We start from the raw sequence: 17,569 nt of genomic DNA on the forward strand, positions 1-17,569 counted from the left end.
CCGAGGGATAAAAATTACAAAGGGGGCTTGCAGGAAGATTTCTAGGTTTTTCAAAAGAGACTAAAAACATTAGAAAAGGGAAAAAGAAAAAAGGAGAAAAATGGCAACGCTGACTTGGCCGGAAAGATTCGTAGATCTTTTAAAAAGAAAAGAAAAAAACGTTAGAAAAGGGGGGGGGGAAGAGAAATAAAATTGAGATGCAGACTTGCTGAGAGATTTTTTAGATATTTTGAAAAAAAAAAACCTGTTGGCAGCACGCATGCTTTAAAAGTGAACGGGTGGGGAGGGGTCTTCAGTTTTATTAGCACTGTTTCCCTTCTGGCCTTTCATCCCGACCCTGTTCAAGAAAAGAACTCTGTGCGTGCCCAGAAACAATCTTGTTTATGGCTTGATCATGTTGTTCCAGATCTTGGTTTGATGCCGAGAACCATTCTCTGCCTCTTTTTTTATCTATCTATCTATCTATCTATCTATCTATCTATCTATCTATCTATCTATCTATCTATCTATCTATCTATCTATCTATCTATCTATCCATCTATCATCTATAATAATAATAATTAAAAAAAAGTTGGAAGGATATCTATCTTCTATCTTCTAGCTATCTATCTTCTATCCACCTATCTACTATCTATCTTGTCTATCCTATCTATCTATCTACAATCTTCAATCTATCTTCAGTCTTTCAATCTGTCTGTCTGTCTATCTATCTATCTATCTATCTATCTATCTATCTATCTATCTATCTATCTATCTATCTATCTATCTATCTATCTATCTATCTGTCTGTCTATCTATATCTATCTATCTATCTATCTATCTATCTTTCTATCTATCTATCTATCTATCTATCTATCTATCTATCTATCTATCTATCTATCTATCTTCAATCTTCAATCTATCTTCAGTCTTTCAGTCTGTCTGTCTATCTGTCTGTCTGTCTATCTATCTATATCTATCTATCTATCTATCTATCTATCTATCTATCTATCTATATCTATCTATCTATCTATCTTTCTATCTATCTATCTATCTATCTTCAATCTTCAATCTATCTTCAGTCTATCTATCTCTCTATCTATCTATCTACCTACCTACCTAGCTACCTACCTACCTACCTACCTACCTACCTAGCTAGCTACCTACCTACCTACCTACCTACCCATCTAGGCTATTGGTGCTCCCCCCCCAAAAAAAGAGAATAAGGATGTGCAGCTAAAGGACCCTTTGGCGACATCTTAGCTGGGGACGATGGGAGCTGGAACCCAACGCCTTTGGAGAGACCTGGATTTGAAGGCCATCCAGCCTCTTTCTGGTGTCTTAACGCTTGCACACAAACACTCCCCTGGTACACAGCCCAACCTGTTGTGTTGTTGCTCCCAATTCACGCCCACTCAGCCGACCAACCCCACCCAGCTGCCCTGAGGGATGAGGTCCCACCCTGGATAATTTTCTATCCATTTCTTTCTCTCTCTCTCTCTCTCTTTCTCTCTCTTCCCCCTCGCCAACCCTTTGCCGTCTTTAGGCGAGGACCCGGGGGATAAAAAGTTCAGCCTGGCCTTCTGGGTAGAACCAGGGAGGAGTGTGCCAAACTGCAGGAGTGTGTAAGCTTTTTGAGCCCCCGATTTAGTTTGTGGATTTTCTCGCCTCTTTAGGAATGGTGTATAGACTGTGTTTGTCGATGTTGGGCGCTGTAAGAGGTCTGGACTTCAACTCCCAGAATTCTCCAGCCAGCCATGGTCGTTTTTGGGGGGTTTTTTTTCCTCCCGCTCTCTAGAATGGAGAGATTGTAGAGAAAGGGATTGCGGAGAAAGGGATTACAAGAGAGTAAGCAGGGACGCCCTGAGAATCCATATCGAAAGGAATGGGTTCTCGACAGGGAATTCTGGGAGTTGAAGTCCAGCCTCTTAAAGGTGCCCCAGGTTATAAAAGGCTGGCGTAGAACAGCGGTTCTCAACCTATGGGTCGCGACCCCATTTGGGGTCGATCGACCATTTCACGGGGGTCGCCAAGCAAGGCTGTCCGCCATTTTTTCCCCCTTTTCCGGCGGGTGCCTTACCTCCCTTGGGCTGGGCCAGCTGGTGGTCGGCCTGCTCCGTCTCTGCCGCTTGCCAGCTACGCCTCGGCCAGCGCAGGGGGCGGAACTACGCATGCGCGGCGCTCCCGGGCAGGGAAAGTCCTTGACTTACGACCGGTTGGCTAGTCCTCGAATTACGACCGGTTTAGTCCTCGACTTACGACCGGTTTAGTCCTCGACTTACGACCGGTTGGGGGACACGGCATTAAAAAGGTTGAGAACCACTGGCGTAGAAAGACAGGAACATGTGCATGGGAAACATTCCTGCCTCTTAACATTATGGGACGTTTTGCTGATTGCTCAAATTTTTCCGATCCCTTTTCCTAGAATATTATTTTAGCCAACGTTCTTGTCATTCATTTTTCATTCTGTTTTCTCCTCCGGCGCTTTGCAAACCCCTTGAGAGAGTTTTCATTGTCACCACCATCCTTCCATGCGACCTCACTTCTTCCGAAACAATCCCGTCCCGCCTTACAAGGTTGTTGTAAGATTGCTCTCTGGGCTGAAGGTTGCATGCAGAGATACAGGGTTGAAAGCTGTGGCTGTGTTGGGAAAGAGGGGAGACTGTTGGAGGGTGGAAACATGTGCTTAGTGGGGGGGGGTCCCATTTCATTTCTGGCCTCACAACACCCCTGTAAGGTAGGACCAAGCAGAAACATGCCAGTGACTTGTGCCTCACGTTTAAGACCGACTCAGATATTTGGGGCTGGATTATTCACTTGAATTGCAATATCCCTTTCCCCGGACTTGGAAGTCTTACAGCTCCCATGATTCCAAACCGAGGATGATGGGAGCTGTAGTCCACCACAATACCTGGCTAGCTTCCTCTTTCTAGTCTGCAAATCTAGCCCACTAGGTCTCTAACCCACTCCTTTGCCAGCAGCTGCCTGCTTTTTTTTTTTTCCCCCTCATCTGATCCTGGATGCAGCTTGGCTCGCTGACTCGATCTGTCTACAGCACTGATTATCGGGTCCAGGAAGTTTTTTTTCCGAATGTTTCTACAGCGAGGCCAGAAGGGAACCCTCGCCCTATAGAGGTGACATGGGGGACGTGGTGGGCGGTAAACAGAGGGACCAGCTCCACTTAGTCACTGTTTCAGGCAGGAAGTGGGGAGTTCCCCAGAAGTTGAGGGGGGGAGAGCACCCTTCTAGAGATGGGAGGGGCTATGAATTGGTATGGGGGGGTCTTCAGTCCGGAGCCCTAACCATTGCAGCCTCTCCCTCGGATGCCTCTCCCGAGATAAGACCAGGCTTTCAGGTCTCCCTCCGGGGTTTCCAGAACTCTGCGCGTGCTCTGGCTAACTCTCGCTTCCTGGCCACTGAGTCCTGTTTTCTCTCTCTGTCTCTCTCTCTCTCTCTCTCTCTCTCTTTCGGGCTGAGAGTTTGCAAAAGCCAAGGATAATAATAGCTTGGGTTTGCAACAGAAAGTGCCTGCAGGAGATGCCCCCGCCCAGGCTGAGTCACTGGCCTTCTCCACACACCCCCTCACACGCAACCCCCCCCCCATGCATTGCAGCCCCAGCGTCCCTGATCCCAGCCCTCCACGCCCTGCCAAGTCTTGTTCTCCTCCGTGCCCGGCTCGCCCACCTTATCACTCGGCCTGGGCACCTGGATGCCAGGAAGCAGCGCCTGCTGGGAAGCTTCGGGGGGGCGGACAGTTGAGGGGGGAGCGCACTGGGTGAAAGGACAGAGAACTGCTGCTTCTCTTGCCCTCTTTCTCCTTCTCTCTCTCTCTCTCTCTTTCTCTCTCTCTCTCTCTCTCTTTCTTTCTTTCTTTATTGTTTTTTTTCTTTCTTTTTTCTTTCTTTTTTCTCTTTCTTTTTCTTTCTTTCTTGTTTCTTTCCTTATTTTCTCTCTTTCCTTCTCTTCCTCCTCCCTTCCTTCTTCCTTCCTTCCTTCCTTCCTTCCTTCCTTCTGCCTGCCTGCCTGCCTGCCTGCCTGCCTTGCTACCTATCTATCTACCTATCTATCTACCTATCTATCTACCTACCTACCTACCTACCTACCTATCTATCTATCTATCTATCTATCTATCTATCTATCTACCTATCTATCTACCTACCTACCTACCTACCTACCTACCTACCTATCTATCTATCTATCTATCTATCACCTGTCTGTCTGTCTATCTCACCTATCTGTCTGTCTTTTCTGTCTATTTAGATCTCTCTCGCGCGCACTCTCTCTGTTTCTTTCTTTCTTCCTTTATTTATTTATTATTTTCTTTCTTTTTTCTTGTTTCCTTCCCTTCCTTCCTTCCTTCCTTCCTGCCTGCCTGCCTGCCTGCCTGCCTGCCTGCCTGCCTGCCTGCCTGCCTGCCTGCCTGCCTGCCTGCCTGCCTGCCTGCCTATCTATCTATCTATCTATCTATCTATCTATCTATCCACCCCACCCCTGTCCATTTCTTTCTTTCCTTCCTTCCTTCCTTCCTTCCTTCCTTCCTTCCTTCCTTCCTTCCTTTTGTCTCCATCTGTTTATCTATTCCTTCTTCCCTCTGTATCTATATATTCCTTCCTTCCTTCCTTTCTTCAATCTGTTTATCTATTCCTTTCTTCTTTCCTTCCATCTCCATCTGTTTATCTATTCCTTCCTTCCTTCCTTCCTTCCTTCCTTCCTTCCTTCCTTCCTTCCCTACCTACCTTGATCTCCATAAGCAAATCTGGGCCACTTTGCCAGAGGAGAGAAGAGGGCTGGGATTGGCTCAGCAGAGCCTCCAGAGTCAGGAGCAGACTATCCCCCAAACACTAAGTGCTTGGCAACAAATCTTTTAAACTTGTAATAAGTGGCCAATCCACTGAATCCACGTTGGGCATCCTTTCTAAGGAACCACAGCCCTGCAGTGTAGGCAGAGAGGATTTTCAGGGTGCATGGAGGATGGGGAAATAACCTTTGGAGGCCCAGCCTGGAGATTTTTGGGCACCGGGCGAGATTCGCACTCAGTTTGAAGAAAACTGGATGGAAAAAAAGGTGGGGGGGAAACGTGTTTGCAAATTTGTGTCTAGGAAATTTTGTGGCTCTGTTTTCAGCCAGTTGTGTTGTTGTTGACAACCGCCGCTCCTCTTGCTGCGAAAGGGGTGGGAAAGTGACACAATCGCTGTCCTCCGGAAACTGACCCCCCCCTTCCTCGGTTCCCCTTTTTTCCACCCGCCGTTTTCTAGCGAAGTTTAGCTCCATTTTCCTCTTTTTTCTGCTTTCTCGTTCTGCCGTTTCTCGTCCTCCCTTCCACTCTCTCCTTCATGCAGCTTATATAATCTTTTTTTTTCTTCCTTTAAATTTCCTTTTTTTCATTTTCCATCGAAAGCGGAACCAACGCGAGCAACTGACTCTGACATTTCTGTCACTAAGCGAGACGGTTGTCAGGAGGGTTTTGCCCCCGTTTTACGACCTTTCTTGCCACAGAATCTGTTGTTAAGTTAGTAACAGGGTTGTGTTAAGCGAATCTGACTTTCCCAGATGAGTTTCCCAGGTCAGAAGGCTGCAAAAGGGGATCGCAGGACTCCCACAACACCGCAGCCGCCATAAATATGAGTCAGTCGACAGTCCTCAACTTACAACAGTTCGTTTACTGACCGTTCCAATTTACAACGGCACTGAAAAAAGTGACTTTCGACCGTTTTTCACGTGGTCACGTGATCAAAATTCAGATGCTTGGCAAACCGACTCATATTTACGACGGTCGCAGCCTCCCAGGGGGCTCACGTGATCCCCGTTTGCGACCTGGTGACCAGCAAATGGGGAAGCCAGGTTCATTTAATGACCACTTTGCTAACTGAAGCGATTCACTGTCCCTTCCAACTTTATTATTCTTATTCTTATGATTATGATGACGATGACGATGACGACGACTGACTGTGCCAAGGAAGGTCCTAAAACAGGGCAAAACGGAGCCTCTGTCTCGCTTAGCAACGGAAACTTTGGCCTCCATCGCGTTCGTAAGGCGAGAACTGCCTGCAATCATCCCATTATTTTATTATTATTATTATTATTATTAATTATTATTTTTCCCCTTTCCAGCCTTCAAAGCCAAATTGCCAGGATGCCCATTCTGGTTGGGCCACTCGAGAAAGTGAGTCAAGCTGGCATTTTTAGCCCGTCACTCGAGTTGGGCTGCTTCGCCGGGCAGGCTGTGACAAGCCACCCTCCGCCCTGCCCCGATAAATGCCAGGATCTGGCTGGGAGAAATGGGCCGTGCGCGGCAAGGGAATTTCGCCAAATTGGCAGCCGGTTTCCTTGTCTTTCCTCATCCTGCCGGTTCCAGGAACGGCGCCGGCTTCACCAGCCCTTTTGATCCCAGGGAGATCTCCCCGGGCGCCCAGCTCCCCTTTGATGCCCCTGCTGGGGCAGGAGGGCTGGCGACGACTTCAGCTCCCAGAATGCAGCGGGCCCAGCGGGGGCTGAGAATTCTGGGAAAGCCCAGCTCTGTTTGAAATATCCCTTTCAAACTCGAATTTTTCAGGAGGTAGAGAGGTAGAGAAAGAGAGAGAAAGAAAGGAAAAGGAGAAATGAAAAAAAGGGGGGGGTTCTTCCTTCTTTTCCTCTCTTTCTCTGCCTTCTTCTTTCCTTTCTTTCTTTTCTTCCTTCTTTACTTCTTTCCTTCCTTCCATATTTATCCCTCCTTCCCTCTCTTCCTTCTTTCCTTCCTTCCCTATTTATTCTTCCTTTTTTCCGTCCTTCTTTCCCTCCCTCCCTTCTTCCTTCCTTCCCTATTTATCCCTCCCTCCCTCCCTTCTTTCCTTCCTTTCCTATTCTTCCTTCTTTCCATCCTTCTTTCCCTCCCTCCCTTCTTTCCTTCCCTATTTACCCTTCCTTCCCTCCCTTCTTCCTTCCTTCTTTCCTTCCTTCCCTATTTATTCTTCCTTTTTTCCGTCCTTTCCCTCCCTTCCTCCCTCTCTTCCTTCCCTATTTATTCTTCCTTCTTTCCGTCCTTCTTTCCCTCCCTTCCTTCCCTATTTATCCCTCCCTCCCTCCCTTCCTTCTTTCCTTCCTTTCCTATTCTTCCTTCTTTCCATCCTTCTTTCCCTCCCTCCCTTCTTTCCTTCCCTATTTATCCTTCCTTCCCTCCCTCCTTCCTTCCTTTTTTCCATCCTTCCCTATTTAGTCTTCTTCCTTCCATCCTTTCCCTCCCTCCCTCCCTCCCCTCTTTTCCCCAGCCTCTTAATCTCATTTTGAGATCCCCAGTTCAAATCATCCATTGACAGTTTTGTCTTCTTTCTGCAAAAAAATCCGCATAAGTTTCCAATCTTGCAATATATCTTTCTTTCTTTCTTTCTTTCTTTCTTTCTTTCTTTCTTTCTTTCTTTCTTTCTTTCTTTCTTTCTTTCTTTCTTTCTTTCTTTCTTTCTTTCTTTCTTTCTTTCTTTCTTTCTTTCTTTCTTTCTTTCTTCTTTTTCCCTCTCTGACCAAACTGGTCAGCTTCATTATTTCTGCGATTTCAGCTCATTTTCTAATAAGCCATTCCTTTCCTTTGCTTTCTAATATTATGAGATGGCGAGAAACTCCCCCCCCCATTATCCCAATTTGTGTAACTTGGGTAATGCCGCTTAGACGGCACGTCTTGAAATACGAATTGGTGCTCCGACAGTTGGGTTTCTGCGTCCCCCATGCGAGAGGTGGGGAAAGCACTTGCCACATGCTCAGAGGCCTCTTCTCCGCTGGACTATTTCCCTATGGCATTGCCAATGCAGGAACAGAAATTATTTTGATATGCAATGGATCAGAGATATCTACTAAGCACGCTCGTTCCCAGGGGTGCTGTGGAAGATCCGGAGATAAAATCCTGTCTCGGGGTGTGTCCGGTATCAGATTGGGGGGGCAGGAATTTTCTACCTGTCCCGCCCCCTTCTTAGCTGAAATCAATCAAAGTTTATATCCAATTTGCTTTAAAATTGGCTTGATTTATCCTGATGTCATGGTTAAGTCCAGACCATGATATCCTCTGAGCATATCTAAAGTGCTTCACCCCCCCCTCCTCCAAACAGGAAGATCTAGATTTGCAGCGTGCTTACTCCTAGACTGACAATCACTCCTTCAGTGACCGTTCAGGGACTGACAAGCAGTCCTCGCACTTAAGACCATCGCAATATCACATGATCAAAACTCGGGCGCTGGGCAACCGTCTTTATGACGGTCGCAGTGTCCCGAGGGGTGGGGGGGTCACATGATCCCCATTGGCGATCTCCCCAGCCGGCTTCCAACTAGCAGAGCCAATGGGGGAAGCTGGATTCGTTTAACGACCACCCGATTCACTTAGCGACAGTGATGCGCCGAGTAACCGTGGTGAAATCGGACACGGCTGCCTTCATGCCCACCTCACTTAGCGATGGAAATTGCAAGTCGCAAGTCAAGGACTGCTTGTAGCTTTACGGGAAACGCAGAGGCCGGTCCTTGAGAAGCAAGCTAGGTGGGAGCAGGGACCTTACAGTAGCCTTTCCCACATCCCTGCAAGGTAGACCGGTTAGAAGAGCACAGTTAGAACAATTAACCAGTGGAACTACTTGCCTCCAGAAGTTGTGGGTACTCCAACGCTGGAGGTTTTTAAGAGGAGACTGGACAGCTGTTTATCCGATATGGGATAGGCTTTCCTGTCTGAGCAGGGGATTGGACTAGAAGACCTCTGAGGTCCCTTCCAACTCCTATTCTAGTCTAGTCTAGTCTTCATTTCTCTATTCTGTTCTATTCTATTCTATTCTATTCTATTCTATTCTTATTTCTATTTTTATTTCTATTCTATTCTGCATTCTATTCTATTCTCTGTTCTATTCTATTCTCTATTCTCTTCTATTATTTTCTGTTTTGTATTCTATATTATATTCTATATTCTATATTCTATATTCTGTTCCAGCATGGCTCAAGGTCAAAGGGTGTGTTGAAATGGTCGAAAAGGCGTTTAACAGGGTAGATTCGGAAGTCCCTTTTCCTAAGTTGCTGACCCCCTTTGCCCACGGCGAGGGGCCTTTACCGGTGGCATTAGGGGGCAGGAGGGGTTTTGTTCTGCCTGGGGAGGGCGAAAGGGTTAAAAAGAGGGGGGGCAGAGGGGCGGGAACGTGGGAACGGTGCTGCATAACCGGGGGTGTGGGCGTCGCCCGCTTTTGAGGTGGTAAGAGAACCGGGGTGTTGCTATGCCACAGCATTTAGGTGTCCTCACATCGGTTTGGGTTCCTGCCGAGACGCCGGGTGGAGGAACAGCCGTGGCGAGGGGTGAGTGAAGGTGGGGGGGGCACCCCAGCAAGATTTTTGAGCCCCACCCCAAGATTTAGGATTAAAGTCAGGCAACAGCAAATGCCCAAGATGCATGCCCGCTTGGCACAACGCTGAGATGGCCGACAGAAAAACCAACAGGGCTCGATTCGGGGTGCTGCCCCGTTCTAGGACCCCCGTGCGTAATTTTTCCTCTTCTCCCCCCCCCCAAATATTTTGTTTTCCTTGTCTGTTCAACCACCCCCTTTTTTTTTTTTTTTTTTTGCAATAGCCAATTCTCGAGGTTGGCTTGGCATCCATCCTACAGAATTTGGCCGTCCAGGGATTTGTCGGGAGGGGACAAATTGAGTTGGGGAAAGAGGGGATTCAGCAAGAGAAGGGAGGGGGTCTTCCCTTCTGGGAGATCAAGTCTGAGGGATCTGCTGACAGCGATCTAGGATGATCTTGGCGCAGCAGGAGAGGAAAGGAAAATATCTATATATATATATATAGATATAGATATATTGAGAGGTTGGGGCCCGGCCCAGTGAGGTTCAAACCAAGGCAGGATTGAATTTCTAGCCTGTTTTCCCAAGATTTGGGAAGTTTTGAGTTTTAAAACGCCCACCATCCTTCTAGTCCTCAGCGTTTTAGGAAGGAAAGCATCCGAAGGTCGGTATGTTTGGGTTTTTTTTTCCCTTTCAAATTTCAGAGAACCGATAGTGGCATCATTTTTTCTTTTAATCATAATCGTTTCCGTTTCATTGTTCCTTTTTTCGTTTTAGCTTTTTTTCGAAAGGGGCAGTGGGTGAAAATCCAGAATACCGCTGAATCCGAAAGGCGTAATCTCCGGTTATTTGTTTTTCCTCCTGTACGAAAAACAACCAATCTCAAATGATTAACTTAAAGCTTAGCTTGACCTAGCACGTTTCATAAGACCAGTTCAAGACCTAGCCAGGCTGGTATAATTTATTAACCTGGGTTAATTCATCCTGGTTTGTTTGCGGAACAGCCTGTGCGTTTGGTCTGCTGGGTTAATCGGCGCTAAAGCCTTCTGCCGGACGTTTGTTTACCGGGATGGCCTGTGCGTATTGTGGAGTCTGTAGCTTTTGCCCAGAAGAAACGGGTGACTTTACTAACCAGGTTAAGAGGGTTGTCTGAACGCAACCAGGAGGGAACGCCATGCAGTTGTGCTAGCAAGCATTCCGAGTATCGAAGAGAATCGGGAACTTTGCAAAACAAAACTTAGTTTTATTCTTCCAATGATCGTGAAAGCAATTTTTGGGATGGTAATGATAATTAACAAAAGATATCAAAGCTTAAAACAGAGTTTCTCAACCGTGGCCCTTTTAAGAGGGGTGGGCTTTAACTCCCAGAATTCTGGGAGTTGAAGTCCACCTTTCTTAAAAGGGCCACGGTTGGGAAATACAGATTTAGAGGGAGTTTCAAAAAAAGTTAACCTCGTTTTTTCTGAGGTCCGCTTCCTCTCTCCCTAAATGTCTAAATATGCCAAGATATTTTTACCCCGGGGCGTCAAAGCGGCTCGAGAGAGGCTGTTGAGCAAATCTTTGTAAACCGAGGATGATAGCATTAGAGGGCCGACTGGCTGGGGCTGCTGGGCGTTGTAATCCCTCAATTGGCATGTATGCAATCAGTGGGAGAGGCCTCGCTCGTCCTCCAAACTGCAGCCGTCAAAAGCTGCAGGAAGAGAGCCTCAAATTTCCATTCCTAAACGAGACGGCTATTACGTAAATTCGGCCTCGTTTTTACGACCTTTCATTCCACCGTTATTAAGTGAGCCCTGCGGCTGTTAAGCGAGGAACACGGTTGTTAAGTGAAACCCGGCTTCCCCCTTGACTTTGCTCGTCAAAAGGTCGCAAAAGGGGATCACGTGACCCCAGGACGCTGCCACCGTCATAAGTACGAGTCAGTTGGCAAGCGTCCGAACTTGGATCACGTGATGGCGAGGAGGCTTTGGCGGTCGTAAGTGTGAGAAAAACGGTTCTAAGTCTCGCTTTTCGCTGCTTTTGCAACTTTGGTCACTAAACGAATTGTTGTAAAGCGAGGACTGTGCAAGACGGTATCGTTTGCCTCTCTGGAAGAGCTGCTGCGGTGGAAATTGTAGCCCTCTAGTCTCTCATTCAATTTCTTTCCTTCATTTAATTTCAACTTTGTGAGACAGTTTGGTGTCGTGGTAGCAGTGCCTTGGGCTAGTCCTTGGCTGAAGGCTTCAGGGTACAAAGCAGGAGATCCTGAGTTCTAATCCTGCTTTAGGCACAAAGGCGGTAATTGTATGCCGGTCCCTTTCTCTCAGCCCTGGGAAGGAAGCAATGGCAAACTATTTCTGGAAGATTAAAAAAAAAAAAACCGAGCCAAGAAAATTGAAGAAGTTTGTCTAGACTCTAGAGACAGTCTCCGAGAATCAGACATGATTGAAGGAAAAAGATCACTTTTTATTTTTAATGGCTGCCGGGTGCGATGGCTCTCGTCTTCATTCTCATGAAGACAGAAATCGTGTATATTTTTTGACGCTTCCCTGAAAAATTCAGCGACTGCAAAAATCACAGCCAAGGCCTCCTGAATTTCTGTTCTTTCATGGAGCAGTTGATATTTAGACAATTTGCAAATTTAGTGGCAATACAAAAGCAAGTTAGTTCGTGCTTTTCTTTCTTTCTTTCTTTCTTTCTTTCTTTTCCTTTCTTTCTTTCTTTCTTTCTTTCTTTCTTTTTCTTTCTGCTAAACGTTGATGTTTAAAAATCCCACTTCATCCCAACTGGATGGGGGGGGGGGTCTCACAGAAATGGGGATGAGTGGAGAGAGTTAAACCCAGTTAAACTGGACCTCGGTTCCAACTGGATAAATAAGCACCCCATTATTTAAAAGAGTATTTGGAGGGGTGAAATATCCTTTGGCTGAAACAGAGTTGAAGCTGGCAACTCTGGCCTTTACCACTAAAACCCTCGTGGGATGGTTGAAAAACAAGCTGGCATCTAGCAAGGTTGACTCAGTTGGCAGTTAGAGAGGAAACCTGCCAGGCTAATGTGTGGGTGCCCGCCATTGGTTGTTTTGCTCCGGCGTCCAGCTGCCCCAATTTCTCCCCACCCTTAATCTTGCCCAGATAAAACCTCAGCAACTGGTTCCCGAAATTGACACGGGAACAAGGTCTTTCCCCCAGAAAGGGATGGTCAAGCTGAAAGAATCAATCGCAAAAAAATGCATCTCTATCATTTGGAGGCTAAAAAGACTTCCCCCCCCCCTTTGTGAGGCGTGTTATAAGTGCCATCAAAGTTCCGCACGGATCCGAAAAGTTTGGGGTGGGGCAAAAAAAAATCTTGGCCATCCTAAGACGCTGAGGACTAGCTGTATGACTCAAAAATGGGCTTTCTGCTCCCATGGATTGGCATCTTCCCACCCAGCATCTTTTCCTCTCAGATTTCTTCTTCTCCCCCCCACCACCACCAAACTGGTAAATCTCATCCAGAAGAGCTGTGCAATTTCTACCAGACCTAAAACATATTTTCTTTTTTCCTTTTCCCAAAGTTAGGGTCCTCATTACCCCAAGGAAAAACTGCATGTTCTCCTAAACCGGTTTGGGCATGCTATTTTCCTAACCACATCTTGCCTGGCACCATGGTGCCCCCCTTTCCCCCGGGGGCCTTGCAACAGAGGGTTTTATGGGCGGTGGAGAAAAAGCACACCCCGTTCCAGTTTGGCACGCTAATGCCCAGGTGATACCATCTCTCTCTCTCTCTGTGCCCTGTGCCCCATTTTGATGCCAGATGGGTAGCGTTCCCAGCAAGACTCCCCTTGTTTTCATTGGGCATCCAACTCTGAGGATTTGGGGAGGGGCAAAATCTTTGAACTCAACTCATCTCCTCTCCCAAATACCAGTTTTACATTCAAAGGAACAAAGGAGTCTTGGAATTGACAGTAGGGCAGGAGAAAGATCAGTGTAGTTTAGAAGGCATTGATATTATGTTCCAAAAGGATCTTGTCGTGTGCAAACAGAGATTCACATGTGCATGCACACCTGGGCAGGAGGAAGAAACATTTTTTGTTTGTTTGTTTTAAAAATCTCTAATGTGAAATTGACGTATTTGCAGAGTGAAATTGACCTATTTACAAGGTGAAATTGACATATTTACAAGGTGAAAAATGACCTATTTGCAAAGTGAAATTGACTTAATTTATATCCAGTTTTGGACCCCGAACACCTGCGTTTCATTTCCTGGTGATTAGTAACTTCGAATCCTGGTTTGGGCTTATGGTTCTGTTGCGTGTGCTTTAGGAAGCTGCCGTCGCCATCTCTAAGCCATGATTTGAGGCTGTGAATTTGGCAACTCTGGCTAGGTCAACCATTTCTGTTTCCTTCTAAGTCTGATTCCTGGAGAGAGCTTGGACAAATTTTTACAGTTTTCTTGGCAAGTTTTTTTTTTTCTTTCAGATTTGCCATTGTTTCCTGCTTAGGGCTGAGAGAAAAGGACTGGCCCAAGCGGGTGTTGTGCCTAAGATGGGATTAGAACTCAGGTCTTTTGGTTTCTAGCTTGATGCCTTAACCCCTGCCTCAAACTGCCTCTCGCCCACACATTGCTATATCGTTAAAATCACTGCCACGATCTCTCCATCTAACTTTCCTTGAAAAGTGCGTTGATCAAAAGAGGCCAAATCATTTTGATCAGGAATAGCGTGTGATAAAAAGATATAAATCGATTTCTCCTTCCCCCCCCCCCCCGCACCGTGCCTAAGAAGGAACCCTTCTCATCCAATTCCGAAAATGATAAGAACGTTTTCGTGTTTCGTTTTCCAACTTTCAATCTTTAGGCTTCTTACGTCGAGTTAGGTGGGCAAGGTAGGAAAAAATGACCGTCCTTCATGAGATCTGGCAGCATGTCAGGCCGAAGAGGACACAAAAAACTAGTGAGAACGCATCACACTTCCTGAGAGGCATGGGTGCCGTTGTGCTAGCACAGCGGAGCACAAAGCTGTGAGTTCCTGCCTTTGCCCCCATCCGCACGGTTGCAAGGTCGGCCCAAAATTCAAAATTCAAATGGTTAGGTTGAGATCCGAAGACGGGAAAGTGGTAAGGTCTTTGGAATTCAGCCTAGGATTGAGTAAAACCTTTGTAAAATCTTGCAAACTCTTTGCAACAGTCTTCCGTTGCAATCCATGGTTCTGGCTGTGCGTTTATCCCCTTTCCTCCAGCCCGGCGAGGTAGGCTAATACGACGCGTTCCTTGGCAAGGGGTTTGGAAGTACAAAACCGAATCTGAAGAACGATCTCCGAGGTCTGGTGATGAGGCAGCCTCGCCACGCCAGCTCTGCTGGCGGCTGGAGGCTCAATTCAGTTTCCCAGGAATTTTTTCTTTCCCCTTAATTAACTTGGCGGGGCTTCTGCGGCAATCCTCCGTGCCAAATTTGTGTTGCTGGAACAAAAGGTTCACCTCTTCCTGCGTTTTCAGAGACACCCCAACCGCCCCAGTTTGCAAAACATACGTGCCGGGTTCTAGGGTTCTGGAGGTCTCTTGAGGACTAGGAGCTTGGGGAACAGGCCCAGCGGCCCGCAGCTCAACCCATCCGAGCGAAAGTTGCGAAATTGTCTTTAGGAGGCTTCTCTGGCTAAGGGTCCCCCAAGTCCTCCTTCTCTCCAATTGATCTCCTGAACTCCCACCCACCCCAAAATTGCTTGATGGCCAACTGGCTTCCTTATAACCAGGTTTTCTTGCCTCTTCAATCTTTTAGGCAGGGGGAAAAACCTATCGGGCTTCCGGTGCAGGGCTGAACGTGGGCACAGGGTTGGGGGCGATGGAGACCCTGGTGTGACCCTCTCCCCAATTTGCGGAGCAGGCCACTGCAAAGGCTGGTTCCGATGCCCCAAGAGACTCAATGGGAGGGAAGTGGGGGGAATTTTCAGAGGTGCAACTTTGGGTGACAAATCAGAATGCAGAAAGTCCCCATTTATTTAGATTTCCTGTAAATGTCTCGTGTCTAGTTTCTCGGCTCCCCTTTTTTCAGGTTGTTTTTTTTTTCGGCCTTATCATGTCACAGCATCTCCCCAGGGTGGAAAAAAAAACCCCCCACCTCCCATCCCCGCATCCGTCTTTCCACCCACCCTTTTTTCATTTCAAATCTCTCCCCCACAACCTCTGTGGCTGGATTTTAGGGAGAGAAGGAGGGGGGGGGAAGCTATCGGCACATGCTCTGGAGCACCAAGGCTTTGCATCTTCCCACCGGGACACGCTGTTCTCGGTTGTGAGCGAGCTCCGTTTCCCGACGACATGTTTCCTAGATCTGATGTTTGGCCGTCGGCGAGGCATGCCACTAGACCTCACCGAGGAGCCTGCCTGCTTAGCAAGCTTCGAAGAGTTGCTTCTTAATGGGTCACCTTCCAGCCGTTCTTGATTGGACGCTGGCCATATTGGGGTCTTCGGTCAGGGTGTGAGACGCACACACACACACCGGAGTAGCACACCCACAATTCTTGGCGGCCCTTTTTACAGCCTGTACGTTGCCATCTTGAAACCTTTTGCAGAAAACAGGAAAAGAGGCTTGAAGCCCACGTTGAAAGGACGAGTGGGAGGGAAATAAATCTGATTTGGAAATTGCTAGAGGTGCCTTTTGAGATTTCCTGTTTGCTACCCTCCTTCAATCTAAGATTCCTCCTTGGCTGTTTTCGTCAAGGTGGTTTAGCCTGGCGATTAAACTAAACCCAGTTTGGGCTTCAGCTACCTGAAAGATATTCAGAAAAACGCTGGTTTGTTTGTTTGTTTGTTTGTTTTGTTTCAGCCATAAAATATTTTACTCTTCCTTTGCACGAAAATTCTTCTTCCCCTTTTTTCAAACTCTCCGATTCCTGGATTTTTTTTTTCTGCCGTGGATCAAGAGGGATTTCGAGACAGGGGCAGGAATGGAAGCAAACTTTGATCCGATGTAGGTTTCATTTTCGTACGGGTTTATTTCGGCCGAATTGCAGGAGAGGAAAAAAAGAATGACACCACCGTTCTCATTTGAAACAATGTCAGATTCTTTCCCAAAATCTCTAATCCCGGTATCACAAACAGGACTAGAGTATCCCCTGAGCACGTGCAGAGTGTTTTTACCTTGCCAGCAAGAAATGGCACACGGGTTTTTTTTAGCCTTAAAAAAACTAAACCGAACTTAAACAAACTATTGTAAGTCAAGAACTATCTGTACGTTAACAATGCTGGCTTGTTTCAGGAGACCCTGAAACCCCAGACAGAGTCCAGGCAATTCCGGGAAACAATTCAAGCCAGATCTTGGATTTATTGCAAAATTAAGGCCAGGCCTGCTGCTCTCGTGCCAACAGGCAGATATTCACCAGGAGAAGACTTTTTATTTTTTTATTTTTTGGGGGGGAAAGTATGAAACCAACTTTGATTTCATGGACGGTTCTTTTCTGCACACTCCAAAACGTCTTTGGAGGCGCCTCCTCCCGGCTCGTCCCCTTTTGCGCGTTTCTGTTGCTAAGCTTGGGCGAGAATTGGGTCAGGATTTTGAGTTCCTCGTAGGCAAAACTTTCCGGTCACACAAACAGGAAGGAGCGCCCCACTTCCTGGAGACGCTCCAAAAGGACCTTTGATTGATGGCCTCTTTTCCTTTGCAAAAAGCCCAGGCAGGAATTCCAAAGGCCGAGCCTCTGCGCCCAACGTAACCAAAACCAGGCAGCCATTCCACAGGGAGAAGCTGTGGGAGCCAGGCAGATGGAGGGGGGGGGGAGGCGGCGGAGAAACCCACCCTTACAGCACAGGCGGTTCAATCTCCTTGCAATCCGGCATGTCTCTTTTATTTGATTTTGATTTGCACCCTGGGCTGAGCCCGGCGTGAGTCCGTGCCAGCTTGTGGTGTGCGTCGGGTTCCGAACAGAACGCCTTGTGCAAAAAAAAAAATAAAGAAAAGAAGAAGAAAAAAAAGCCCACAATCTTAGGGGATTAAACTCGGGGGAAGCCAAGGACGGGCACGCAATGCCCCAGGCTTCCAGGGCGGGTGCCAACGGTGGGAAAAGAGTGGGACACTCTCTCCGGGCTGCCAATCAGCTAGTCTCAAAGTCTGAGAAGACTTGGGGAGGGGGGGGGGAGAAATAAAATAAAACTTTCCCCTTTGGTTCCGTGCCCAGCAAGGGCTGCAGGCTGAGCTGGCATAGCTGGGGGTGTTCACCCTGCTAGGCGCCGCACCTAAACCTTGGGTCAGAGTGCCCTCGCTTCCCCACCACGCCCGGCAGTTTTTCAACCCAGCCTGCCCACCCCTTGCCCAGCCGGTCGAGCCTGCTTGGCAGAGAGGGGAGGGGCGGTCCTGTCAAAGCC

This window comes from Protobothrops mucrosquamatus, unplaced genomic scaffold, assembly GCF_001527695.2.
Source record: "Protobothrops mucrosquamatus isolate PMUCROS unplaced genomic scaffold, P.Mucros_1.0 scaffold2939, whole genome shotgun sequence".
NCBI lineage: Eukaryota > Metazoa > Chordata > Lepidosauria > Squamata > Viperidae > Protobothrops > Protobothrops mucrosquamatus.